Genomic DNA, 15143 nt, shown 5'->3' with positions numbered 1-15143 from the left:
ACAGAAAATTTTTTCTTAAAACGATTGGAGGAATATCAGAAATTTGTCAGAGCAAAAGTTTGTAAAAGAATTATCATAACATCAAGAGGCTATTTATAAGCTTTCAAGGAAGTGCTGGAAGGATTTCAAAGGACGCGATGATTTTCGAAGCAACCAGGTCAGATCCACTTCGGAATCTAAAGCAGTTCATTCGAAGCACGAAACGCCGCCCTTATTTAATGCCCCACACCCTAATAACCGAAAAGCGAAAGACCCTTCATTATGTTCATGATGCTTCATTTTTTCAGATGACGGTTCAGATCTTTGATGACGTCAGCCATGAAAAGCGGAGTCATGATGGGTAAAGAAGGATGCTTGATGATGTCAACCACATCGATAGACGAAGACTTCTCAGTTTCTCATCCCCACCGTGCTTGTATTGATCAAAACCTATCTTATTTCACTCAGACCCGACTAAAAGTTGACTCCAAGCGAAAAGGGCTAACTGTTATGGTGTTTACTCACCCAAGATACGTGTATTTGCAAGATGATACAATCATAGCCCTGGCAAACCGGCCTCAACCAACTTAGTGGCCCAAGCCCAATAGAGGCCTTGACCTCACCGACTCGTCAATTCGACATTCTTTCATGCCGATACAAAAAGTGGGATCAGTCGACCTCATCATCGAGGATGACCCACCTAGGGCACTCGACCACTCACTTGGCAACTCACAAAGACGACTTGATGGACATTCCCTGCTGTCGACTAAGTTGAAGACTCGACCCCCACCTCAAGCCTCTTCCCTAGAGCATATGTCAGCATCCCAATCCACCTCGAACAAGCCTTATCCAGATTCTGGCCTGACGGTATCTGGCTTGTCAGCTACCCACGTGCCTTCTGCCATGCTCTCAATCACATTTTAGAAAATACGAAGACACCCTCTTCCGTGCCGAAGTGACTTCCCCTCCAGTCGCCAGCCGACACCTGTAGAACGAGGATGACTCAGCATGTCAGCATGACTTCTGCCACGCTCTTAATCACTTCCTGAAAAATGTGGAGACACCCTCTCCCGTACCGAAGTGACTTCCCCTCCAGTCGTCAGCCGACAGCTGTAAAGCGATGGATGACTCAAATCTTAGCCCACACTTCACCACCGTCTCCCTATGCTTGGCTAGGAGGATCCATTTATCCTCAGGGCAGAGATATATACATGCAAACTTCTAACCTCAAGGGGGGCAGAAGCTGGAGGGGAGGCGGAGCTGAATCTAAGAAAAAAGCTCTCTCTCTCTCTCTCTCTCTCTCTCTCTCTCTCTCTCTAAAGGAAAAGAACACATAGTTTTTCGTTTACACGGAGGAGCTCACATAGACCCTCTGAAACGGCACATTGCCATCTTAAGAACCACCTCAGTTCCTGACCTTCCCCTTTCCCGCTCGAGTTTTACTAACTTGACCGTCGGAGGAACCACGGGTGAACTGGTCCTCGCCCTCTCATGGTTGTTCTTCTTGTCTGTGCAGCGTGGACTTCAACCCCCTATTCAAGAACCAGATATAAAGTCGGAAAAGAAAGCGACCCCTTTATCATTCTCCCCTATCTCGTCTTGACGAGGACCTAGGGGTGACCGATCTAGTTCCGGATCAGAACTGATCCCAGCCCGGATCCGATTGACTGTTTGGTCGTAGTCATCAACACGTACACTTAATCCACAATTTAGGGGACATTAACTCTCTCTTTTAGCCTATAAGAGGAGGGGAGATCATTTATTCAAAGAGGATCAGAGAATTGGGAAAAAAAAAATCTAAGATGGTCTATCCATCTAAGAGATCAAACTGAATCTCAGAGAGATCAACTCACACGTAGAGAGAGATTCTTATCATCGCATTTGAGATTCAATCAAGTAAAAGTGTCAAGAGAAGATTGAGGTATCTTCCAAACTAGTAAGTTTGCACCCATAGCAAAAGACCCTAAGTCTTAATCGGTGCGTCAACGGAGTAAAAAATCGACGTTCCATCGGAACACAGAAAATAACCCCCTGGAAATATAATTTTTTTTCTTTTGTTTTATTTATTCTTTCTATTGTAATCTGAAATAATTATAATATAAAAATAACCCGAAAGGGGGTCTCGAAAAATTTTCAACATGTTAAAAGGCAAGATATTATAACACTTATCTTGTAACGAAAAACCTACAACATGTCCAAATATTCCCGAGATCCCAAAAGAAAAGGAAACACATGTTAACAAAACTAGCTGAAGTATAACATATGCTCCTTGAACTGACTACTTGTGCTTTTTTTAATGTGATGCAAACTCCAAGAATCTTTCAAGAGAGTCAATTTAACATCTTGGGCTAAATTTAAAGCATCATTATTAAAGTGAACTTCATTTCTCAAGCCATGAGCCACCAATCTATCCGCAACATAGTTTGCTTCTCTAAACACATGCAAGATCGAGTAGTACGTATCTTCCAAAATCAACATAATTTCTATCCAGATTGCTCCATACTTCTAGTGCTTCGTAAAATTCTTTTTTAGAATTTATTCGAGAATATGAGAATAGGATTTAATCCTAACAAGCATTATACCATTGTCTCTACAAAGATGTAATCCTTCTTTAAGCGCCATCAGTTTTGTCCAAAAATTTGTACCATTGCTGAAAATGAAGGAACCGACCACCACCAAAGACCCCTGGCTATTCCTTGTTATTGTACCTTCGCCATAAGCTCTAGGATTGTGAAGAGTTAACCATTCGTATTCAGTTTGTTGAGAAAAATAAGGTATCCTAGACGGAAAATTCCGTCTAGGATACTCAGAATTCCGTCTAGGATATGTATTCTAGACGGAATTCCGTCTAAAATACGCGTCTAGAAAGTTTCCGTCTAGGATGTAGTATTCTAGACGGAATTTCCGTCTAGAATACATTCTAGACAGAATATTCTAGACGGAATTCAAAACCGTCTAAAATACATCCTAGACGGAATATTCTAGACGAATATTCAAAACCGTCTACAATACATCCTAGACAGAATATTCTAGACGGATATTTCGTCTAGAATACTCTATCCTAGACGGAAAAAATTTCCGTCTAGGATGAGTATCCTAGATGGAAATTTCCGTCTAGAATACTCATTCTAGACGGAAATTCATGTTTTTTAATTTTTTTTTATTTTTATTTTAAAAAAGGTATCCTGGACGGAATTTGAGCATCCTAGACGGAATTTCCGTCTAGGATGCTATGTTATAGTAGTTTTTTTTTTGCAAAAAATCTACTCTGGTTCATCTTCAGTGACTGCATCATCCACCTATATCTCAAAAAAATTGGAGCATACTTTGTAAATTGATGGGGGGCATACTTTGTAAATTGAGTATAAAGTGGGCATTCATTATACAAAATTGGAACATACTTTAAATAAAAAAATTTAGCATACACAAAAAATCAAAGGTAATATTGTCACATACCCAACAAAGAAATAACAAGTTTTCAAAATCGCTATTGATTCTGCGAATACTAATTATCCTAGCTATTGTTATATACAGAGTTCCTTGCCAAGCATTTAGCATACACACACAAAATTTCCTTCTCCGTGAGTTCATCACTAGTACGAGCCCTTTTGATTAATCCTATCGCTGCAGCAACATCTATGGCTAAGAGCTGAGTTCCTTGCCAAACATCATGCAGTCAATTAGAATGAAAAAGAATAATCAAAGCCTACAGCAGATAATAAAATAAAAAGCTAACTATAGTTGCAAAAAAAATACAACATGATATCAAGAGCTAGTGAGTGTCACTTGTATATGACTTGATTCATCACTTGTAAATACAACCCGATAGCATATTTTTCTGACAGAAAATACTATGATCCACTCACTAGCAGAGAGAAAGAAATGGAATCCCAAATCATATCCACCTTCCATTTCTCCATAGATAACAAGATTCATACATTCTTTGATTTCACTCCCACCTGACACCCAAGACCCTTTTGCAAATTCTTATATGCTCGGGATCACGTATACAGCAATAGTACTCTAAATCTCATGATGCTATTGTGCTTCAGCAAAGAACAATATTATGTAGGGAGAATGACTTACCCTTTACATGCATAGAAGAATGAAAATAAATAACTCCGTGAAAGCTTAATTAAACTACTAGATTTGTCTTGGTGCCTTAGTTACTCTTAATAAATAGAATCCAACATCATTATCTTACGGAAAATGTTAAGATTTTCATGTAACCATCTTACAACCAAAATGCTCCAAAATAGAGAGCTAAGGAACTTTTAATACGCAGGAGTATTTGAAAAAAAAAGAAAAAAAAAGTTATATGCTTCCACTAACGAGTTAGCACTCTTAACTGAGAGATGAAAGTTTGAAAAAAAAACATTTTGGTAAAACTTTTATGAGATAGTAGTTAGAGTAACTTTTCTGTATAAGATTGAAAGAATTTGAGAGCATTCATAATGAAGAAATAGTGCATACCTCTTTGAAGGACCAACTGTTTGGGTCTCAGACACCGAAGAAGGCAGTTGAGTGTTAGACCGTGCACGTCCACCACGTTTTCTGTTCACACATGCAGATCATATTACTCAAAAATAGTATTTTTTTTTGTGAAATTGCACAGCAATAAATTTATGGGCAGATACTTAGAAATAAGCAAATGCAGAAAAGCAAATAAACAGAGGAACTAGAAATTGGTTTCTAAGATGCAGTGTTTCTCTACGTTCCACTTACACAAAAGACTTGAAAATAAGAATTGATGTCCCTGGTGCAAGCAAAACCTAGACAAAAATCTCTAATAGTATAAATGCCTCCAGTTATAAAGAGGTAACAGTAGTGATGGCCTGATAGGAATATGGTTAAGATAGAACAAATCAATATCAAAGAAACAAAATAGCTACCAAGATAAGTTACCAATGAACAATCCCAATAATAGTAACTGTTTTCAGATAACAACTCGATCTTATCTAATAAGCAGTAAGAGAGTTAGGGACTCCTTAATATAGTCGAACAGGGAGAATATTGTAAAAGAAAACAATGTTTTACTTCTATCTTCCAGGCAACAAAATAACCAGCAATCAAAGGCTTCTTACAGAACTGAAATCCCTGAATATTACTGTTGTTCATAAGACTAGCTAGTCTAAATTTTGAGATTTCAAGTGCATCAATAAGAGCACATTCAGTGCATTCAGCTGGCATAATGTCTTTACAACATCCTTCACTTACATTACCCCTAAAATTTTCGAAAACAAAATCACGAGTTCATATCACCTGCAGATCTTAATCGAATTGGAGTAAACTATTTGACAAAAATCAAGAAAGTGGCAAAGTTTTTGCATCAAATGGATTCAGATCTGGGACCCGAGCAAATGAATTACCCGGAGATTGAGTGAATCGAGTGCCTAGTTTGGCGTAGGAGGAGAGCTTGACGTCGAGATCCCCTTCGATCTTTCGCGCCTCTTTCCTCAGTTCTTCCCACCCTGATTCTTGCAACTCCAAGCTTGTCGAATCCCCATCAAAATTTGATCTTTCCTCAAAATTCTTCCCACCCACGATCCCTGCATACATACCCAAATACTTCAAATCACCCATAGCTAGTTCAGAAAACCCGACTCACAGACAAAAAGAAACTTAACTGTTAAATCTGCTCCTCGAACTCCCTCTTGCTCGCCGCCACGTCCTTCAGCCTATTGACGACCACCGTTGTCCCCTCCTCGAGGATCTCCGCCGACGCCCGCAGCAGGTCCCCACGATCCTGATCTCCTCCTTCGACAATGACGTCACTTCCCAATAAGAGGAGGCGGGAGAGGTGGAGAAGGGAGAGGTGGTGGAGGCCATGGATGGAGAGGGAGTAGAGGAGGAGAGAGGGGTAGGAGGTGAGGTTGAGGAGGGAGAGGGAGAGGAGGGGGACGCAGTGGAGGGAGGAGTAGGAGGGGGGTTCCTGAAATGAAAACAAATTTGGGGATGAATTATTCGTTTTAGGGGTGGAAAGGAGGGCATTCACGGGTTTACTGGCTGAATTTTTTTTAAAAAATTGGTCTATGTATTCTGGACGGAAATTTTCGTCTAGAATACCTGTTCCGTCTAGAATACCTGGTTATTTTAAAAAAATAAAAAAAATAAAAAAACCGTCTAGAATGATTACTCTAGACGGAATTTTTTCGTCTAGAATGATTATTCTAGACGGAATATTCTAGACGGAAAATTTCCGTCTAGTTTAATACATTCTAGACGGAAAAAATTCCGTCTAGAATATTCCGTCTAGAATATTTGATTTTCTACTAGTTACAAGCGAAAAAAAAGTCACATCTCTGACACCAAGAGCCAACCAAGGCTTTGTTCTCTGATCTAGTGCAAGGTGATGTTGAAGAAAAAAAATATTTGCTAGATTTTTTACAAGTTGTATTTTGTGGCAGAAAATTACCATAAGTTGTAAAAAAAATTGGCACGTTAGTATTATCGATCTTGCAAATGTGAAAGCTCTCACCCAAAATTTTCTCTATGATAGCTACATATTAATTTTAGAGTTTTTTTAACTATTAGTATTTGTTAAATTTGTTACTAAATCAACCAAATTTTCTTTTCAAACTTATCTTAATTTTACTTTAAAATAGAGTGAAGATAAGTGTAATGATATTTAACAAAATATTAATAGTTAGAAAACTATAAAATTAACATGTTAGAGAATGTTGAAGCTAAATTTTTTATGTTTGCATAATTAAGGGTACTAACATACCAATTTTTTGAACAATTTATGTTATTTTTCTACCGTAAAATATAACTTGTGTTATATAAGTGAATTACATAAGTGACAAAACGAAGAAATTTTGTGGTACTTAAATGCAAGCCTATATATTTTCTCTAGTAAATAGAGCATCAAGTAGAATTGTCCAAGCATTATGCTAAAGATTGATGATCAAGAATAAAGATTACCAAATTAAGGCAGACCGACATTAAAAAAGATAACATTTTGTACTCCAGAAAAATTATCCAACAACTGTCCAAAGTCTATTATATCTTTGTATTGTTGACATCACACTCTCCAAACAGCCAAGTAATTGATTATAACTAAAAGGAATGCATATTTTTAAGTACTTAGTTAAATAACACACAAAACAGTCTAACAAATTCCATCTGATGAGATTATATCAAGAATATTTCAATAATTCAAATTCATTCGGACTATTTTATGTAAATATTTATCATCGGTAGACTTTAGCTTTTATTTTTAGAATTAATTGTGTAGGTTTATATCTATAATTTTTCTCTTAATAATTGTGTCTGTTAGATTGTGTTCATTTGTTCATACTTTAGTTTCCGTGTATCAACAAATAAAATCATGCCGAATTAATTGATATGCATTTATAGATTGCTTTTAACTTTTTCGGAGTTTTCTGGAAACATTTTGAATTAAGTGACATTTTCAAGAGGATTAAGTGATATTTTCAAACTTTTTGGATTATATCAAACTAAGGTAAACTTTTTGGTGATTTTGTAACATTCACCCTTAATTTAACCTCTAATCTGCCCGCCCGAAATTGCACCGGTGAAACCATGCCGTTGCAGCCCAGTTTTGATAATTTTTTCAAACTGAAAATTGAGGGGGGCAAAAAAGAAAAGAAAAGAAAAGAAAAAGGAATATCTGGAAATCTTGATAGACTAGCGCGCATATTCTCTCTCTACGCAACAGAGACCATGACGTGTCTGTTCCGTCCTTTCCTCCTTTTTGGCTAATGCCAGCGACACTCTTTTGTCATTTTATGGCACGAAAAGCAAAGAAAAGCCTGTAGAGGAATCCCAGTAAAAATTTATAAAGAAGATGAGAGGAACTTGATGTCTAGTATAACATGAATCATTATATACATGTAACTACAAAATTATCAAATAATTCAAAAAGGTAACACAGGAAAGAATAAGGCACGTCCTGCTCATGTGACTGCAACCCAGTCTGGACTTTAGGAACTCCATGGGACTAACACTGAACTGGTGCGGGACAATTTCTGAAGAGGAATATGATCTCAGTTGTGTATATAAAACTTTCTATGCAGATACTCCTAGGCTTTGTCACATTTTCTGTATCTTGTCCTGGTAAAAGTGGGTATGGTCACAATACAAGTTTGTAGATATTCTTATGAGCAGGGTGACTCATGGTTTCAAATGACGTCAAAGAACCTCTCTTTGATCCTGGCGAGAGTGAGCCCTCCTCCTCTGGTTACGCTTGTACTATCTCATATTATATATATATATAATATTATATATATTAATATAGTATATATATATAAAATATATATATTATATATATTATATATAATATATATAGCTATTATATTAAGACTCATTACTTAAAATTGATGTCACTCAAACTTCGCTACCACTCATTTACTATATTAAAAAATCTTTATCATATCCATGCGAAGGATCCCTAATGTAATATGAGTGGGCTAAAAAGTTAGTGATAACTTTTTGCTGATCGCACGTTAATTTGATATCGAAGTTTTGCTATAGTATATAATATATATTATATATATATATATATTATTTATATATATATATATACTATATAATAAATGATGATGGAGAAAACCCTAGATTTATTATGATACCTCTTGGGCTTATATAGACCCCTACAAACACAACTTACAAATAAACCTCTAAATGTTATCAATATGTCAACACTCCTCCTCAAGATGGGCGAAATATATCTACTAAGTACATCTTGTCACATCCTCTAATCATATCTACTGAGATAAGTCTCTTAGTCAGATAGTCTGCTGCCTGGTGCTTAGTTGGAACATGATTTAACTCTAGTAGTCCACTGTCCAACTTCTCTTTGATGAAGAACCTATCGATCTCGATGTGTTTGGTTCTATCATGCTGCACTGGGTTGTTGGCGATACTGATGGCTGACTTGTTATCGCACCACAGCTTCATCTTGGCTCCTTGATCCATCATCAAATCGACCAGCATATTCTTCAACCACAACAATTTTGCAACTCCTAAGGCCATATCTCTATACTCTGCTTTAGCTGTTGATCTTACCACCACTGACTGTTTTTTGCTCTTCTACGAGACCAAGTTGCCTCCTATAAAGATGCAGTATCCTGCGGTGGACCTCCTGTCATCATCACAGCTAGCCCAATCAGAGTCACAGTAACCCTCAATGCTCACATGTTCATTCTTCCTGAATATCAACCCTTTTCCGGGAGCACTCTTCAAATACCTTAGAATTTGGTACACTGCATATGACCCTTCCTCGGATCATGTATGTAGCGGCTCACCACGCTCACTGCAAAAGAGATATCGGGACGTGTATGACTCAAATAGATCAACCTGCCCACTATCCTCTGGTATCTGTCACGATAAACTGGTTCTCTAGCCTCAGCACCCAGCTTGAACTTCTGATCGATCGGTGTAATTGCAGATTTGCATCCTAACATCCCTGTCTCATTGAGAAGATCCAGTGCATACTTCTTTTGGGAGAGGACAATCCTTTCCGCTTCTCGAGCTATCTCTATTCCAAGAAAGTGTCGAAGCAAACCAAGATCTTTTACCTCGAATTCTTTTCCTAGTCTTACTTTGAGTTGGGCAATCTCCTTTTCATCATCCCCTATAATAATCATATCATCCACATATACCGCAAGCATGGTAATGTGGCCTCCACTCCGTCTAAAGAACATGATATAATCGGTGTTAATCTGCTGGTACCCCATACCTATCATAGCCCTCCTAAATCTGTCGAACCAAGCACGAGGAGACTGCTTTAGCCCATAGAGAGACTTCTTCAATCTGCAGATCTTGCCCACTGTCTGATCTGTGTCGAATCCTGATGGTATCTCCATGTATACCTCTTCTACTAGATCTCTATGAAGAAATGCATTCTTCGCATCTAGTTAGTGTAGCTTCTATCCACCATTTACTGCCAGAGAGATTAAGGTCCTAACAGTGTTCATCTTCGCCACCGGTGCAAAGGTCTCATCCTAGTCGATGTCATATGTCAGGTTGTACTCTTTTGCCACCAGACGAGCCTTGTAGTGCTCAACCTGGCCATCTGGATTCTGCTTTACAGTGAAGACCCACTTGCATCCAACTGCTCTCTTCCCTTCTGGTAGTTTTACTAACTCCCAAGTACGGTTTTTCTCAAGAGCCCCTAGCTCCTCATGCATAGCCACTTTCCACTTTGGGTCCTTCTTAGCAACCTTCCAGTTATTAGGTACAGTAACAGAGTCCAATGATACAATGAATGTTTCATGTGTATGGTGGATGTTAGAATATGATACAAACTGAGCAAGTTCTCAACCATATCTATTGGGAGGATTTCTCGTGTTGTTGCGAGTAGTCCTCCGTACTGACATTGGTGTAGGAGGAGTAAGTAGAGGAATGATATCATCTTAGGAGGAATCTGGTGGTGGTGTAGGTGTATCAGGAGTCAGGACAGGCGTTGGCATGAGACTTCGCACGAGTGGCACTGTAGGTATTATTCCCGTAATTTGCTTCCCCTTCCTACTATAGGTAAGTAGCTCTCCCAGAGCCGTGGGCCTAACACCTTTTGTCTCATTCTCCTCTTCTTATTCATTATCCTGCTCCTCCTCAACCAATTCTCCCTCCCAAGGAATCGATACAAAAATTGATTTCTCCACATTGTTCACCGGCCTCTCACCATTCTCCCCCTCTCACCTCATACTTCTAGTATTGGGCGAGTTACCAACGGATGAAGATACCTTCCAGATATAATATGGCTCGAGTTCTTGAAAGTGCACATCCATGCTCACAAATAGCCTTTTCTCCACCGGGCTCCAGCAAACATATCCCTTCTGAGTAGCAGAATATCCCACAAAGATGCACTTCACCACTCTAGGAACAAGCTTCCCGACGGATGACCTGTTGTCCTTCACAAAGCACACACAGACAAACACTTTCAGTGGAAGAATCCCACCATTATCTCCCTTCAATGTCTCACACGAAGACTTCTAATCCAGCACTCTCGAGGGCATTCTGTTGATCAGCGCTGTTGCGGTCAACACTGCTTGCCCCCATAATGTTTTTAGGACAGTCATAGAGATCATCATGCTTCTAGTAACCTCTAAAAGATGTCTGTTCTTCCTTTCCGCTATCCTATTCTGAGCTAGTGTGTATAGACATGTAGTCTAGTACTGTATTTCCTAAGCTGACAAGTATTCTTCAAGCGCTCTGTTGGTATACTCTGTCCCATTATCAGACCTCAAAACCTTCACCACTGCTCCGTATTGAGTCTGAACATACATATGAAAGTTTTAGAAGCAACCAAACACTTCATTTTTATTTTTCATCAAGTATAACCAAGTAACACGAGAGAAGAAATCAATGAAGGTAACAAAATACCTGTATCCATTCATAGAACTTGTGGAACAAGGCCCCCAAACATCTGAATGTATCAGGTCAAATGCATGAGAACTCCTATGACCAGAACTAACATAAGAGCTTCTAGTAAGCTTACCAAACTCACATGTATCGCACACAAGTTTCTGTTTATTTGCTTTCTCAAATAAAAATGGATACAACCTACTTAAAACACTAAAGGATGAGTGTCCTAAACGCTGGTGATGAAGCATTAACACACTCTTAGCACTCATCTCAGATCCTACTCCTGCTCTCTCTACGATTGATACCAATGCTGAATCTAGCCCTTCATGATCCAAGTACCACAGTCCACCACTCCATGTGCTAGTCCCAAGTCTCTATCCTGTCCTCTTTTCCTGGAAGATCACCTTGGGAATGTCAAAAGAAACAATGCATTTTAGTTGGAGTATGATAGCATTAATGGATAAAAGATTGACTGGAAAGGAAGGAGTATGCAAAACATTGGACAAAGTTATGAAACATGTACAATTGACTGTACCCTTACCAATCACTGGCTGAGATGTACCATCAGCTAATTGGATACTATCAGCCGATGCTAGGTGAGTATATGATGAGAACTCACTAGCATTACCTGTCACATGTCAAGATGCACCGGAGTTGACTATCCATTTTGATGATCTATCGGGAGACAGAAGCAAGAGCATGTATGTCATCAGTACCTTTGGTCGGATGAGCATAAGTAGCAATGTCGCCTCTGGCGAAGAACGAAGTGGATGCCTCCTCAGTCCCACTCCTCATGTCTCCATCTCCTGCTACTTTCTGCTTTCTCCTGAGTATCTCCAAGAGCACATGATCCTCCTCAGTAAAGATCACCTCAGCTGCTTCTTCTCCCTCTGCTACCATCAGATTCGCCCGGTTGTCAGCTTCTCTTCCACCTTGTCGACCCCCACGGCCACGGCCACGACCTATGAACTGTCCACGTCTACCCGATTCTTCTTCCTTGGGTGTCTTGGTACAAGCATGTCTTAGATGACCCACTTCACCATAGTTATAGCACTGCCGAGTCTCCCGCTTGGATCCAGTGTTGTTAGAGGCCGTCAGTGCTGACTTCACCACAGGAAGTCCACTTGCCCCCGCCTGCAGCCTAATACGAGTCTCCTCCTGGATCATGGCCGAGACTGCCTCCTCAAGTGTGGGAATCTTCGACTGAGCTAGCAGTAATGCAATCCTCTGAGCAAACTCTGATGCCAGCCCCTTGAGAAACACCATAGTCCTCTCCTGTAGAAAGGCCTCTCGCTCCTTACACTCCGGGTCATTGTCGCTGGCCCGAGGTGAGAAGTGATCATAATCTAACCACAGGCGCTCCAGCTGTGGCATACTCCTATACAGTCCTTTCTCCCTGAACTGTGGCGTTGATTTCCCCTTTGATCTGGAACACCCTCAGGTTATTCCCCACCCCATCATAGGTCCTTCTCAACTTCTCCTAGACATCCTTCACCTTCTCAATGCCATCCACTATGGCGGCGATCGATTGGACCAATGAGTTGAGGAGCCAGATGTACACCAACATATGAGTGGACTTCCACTCATCTCTTCCTGCCGACCCCTCAGCCGGCTCTATCTTCTCTCCTGTTAAGTACCCCTCTAGGTTCCTCCCTGCAAGGGTGTATCTCACTCGCCATGACCAGCTCAGGTAAGTCATCGGTCCATCAAGCTTCAGATCGATGGGTGGAAGTTCTAACTTCGCCTGTGGCTGTGTTGTGCTCTCACCAGCCGATAACTTCATCAACTGTATCAAAGTTGAGACCTCCGTGGGGTTCAACTTCTTAATGATCTCCTCCATCGATCAGGTTCTGGATCAAACCTGTTTTCCTTCTCTTCGAACCCTTGTTGTGCGCAGTGAAAATTTCAGCAGCACTTCTGCTGCACAACAAGAATAAGATCTCAACCAAATTCTTGTTTCTCAAAGGAAACAAGAATCAAAAGTGATATATCTCAACACCGTGAGATATACACTTTTCCTCTCATCAGTTCTAGGACTGACATATCGAGGGAATCGAACAAACTACACATCCTCTCATCAGTTCTATGATTTATATGTCAAGGGAATCCAACAAACTACACAGTCATCTCATCTGACACGAACTTGGGCAATGGAGAGTTTGGTGGGGTTCTCTATTCGTAGCGGTAGGGTTATGGTTTGGATGGACTAAAGGACAGATCGTGGGGCTGCTGGATGGGTGTTCGTGGTGTTCAGGTGTTCATGGGGCTACTGGATGGGTGTTCGGGTGCTGCTGGTGTTCATGGTGGTTGGATCGCTGGTGGAGTTCAGGTGTGTGGATGTTCGGGTGATGTTCGGATGGCTAGATAGCTCGAGTGGCTGAATAGTCGGGTGGTGTTCGGGGTGCTGTTTGCAGCGGAAGCGGGAGGTGGGTGTTGTGGTGTATCTAAGGGTTTGTAGTGAAGGGGAGCACAGGGTGTTGGCGGCGGGGCAAGAGGAGGAGGGGGGGGGTAGTGGTGGGGCGACGACTAAAGGTTTTTGATGGCTAGAGCTCTGATAGCCATAAAAGATGAATGGAGAAAACCCTAGATTTATTATGATACCTCTTGGGCCTTATATAGGCCCCTACAAACACAATCTTACAAATAAACCTCTAAATGTTATCAATATGTCAACTATATATATATATATATATATATATATATATATATATATATATATATATATATATATATATATATATATATATATATATATATATATATATTAATATATATATATATATATATATATGGGTATGCTTGGTAAGCACAAATTTTGTGCTTGGTAGTGAGGTGGCACATCCCCTCCACTCATTCAAATTGGGGACCACATTCACATGGGTTGATGAGTGCATGATGATGTGCAACCATTTGAATGAGTAGAGAGGGATGTTGTTAGCACCCTAGAGGGGGGTGAATAGAGTAAATACTAATTTAATTTGATATTAATGTCAATTAAAACTTATTAACAAATATACCCTAGCAAGATAGATATTCTATTGAATTAAATCAAGGATATATATGCAAAGTGAAAGTAAACAAGAAACGATATAAACAAATAGTAGACACAATGAGCAATCCAAACACAATAATATGATCATAGAGTTTGGTCCTTCCGACCTACGCCTCCGATCCCACTCTCGGGGAGAATCCATTATCACGACGGGTTTTCGACATTCACCCAAAACGTTCACAGTCGGTTTTCAATGCTTATCAATAAACGTTTACAACACACACAAAATAAACACACTCTACATCCTTTAAGTGTTTGGCCTAGTCCGTGTCCTCTTTCTCAAGTGCTCGGATTTATAACCTCTCTCTAGGCTTTACAACCTATGCCACTCTTCTTGGAATCAACCCCGTCTCTCCCCAATCACTCCTCTCGGTTTATAAGTATATTACAATGTGTAATTCACAATTAAGGCTCAAATACAAATGATTTGTTCTCTATAATGGATGAGAATACAATGTAAGCTCATTCTCACAATACCACAATCGCACAACCCAATATATAATGTATAAAATACTAAAAGCTCAAATAGGGATATGTGTGATAAAATAAGTTCAATAAAATCTGACTCAAATAATAAACTAGCAATGATATAGATATGAAAATCAAGAATAAAATGCTAGATAAATGAGTTAGGAAAACCTCTCTATAAACACAAAGAGAGGATGGGAGTGATTAATGATGAATTCCTCAATCGACAATGTAAGCCTCCTCTTTGTAAACAAACCCGAACTTGAAAAGAAACTTAAACGATGTTTTAAACCCTTTGAAACTCTTGTTAAAA

Source organism: Asparagus officinalis, chromosome 7 (genome assembly GCF_001876935.1).
Source record: "Asparagus officinalis chromosome 7, Aspof.V1, whole genome shotgun sequence".
Taxonomy (NCBI): Eukaryota; Viridiplantae; Streptophyta; class Magnoliopsida; order Asparagales; family Asparagaceae; genus Asparagus; species Asparagus officinalis.
The sequence above is the reverse complement of the archived record's forward strand: the minus strand, read 5'-3'. Positions refer to the sequence as shown.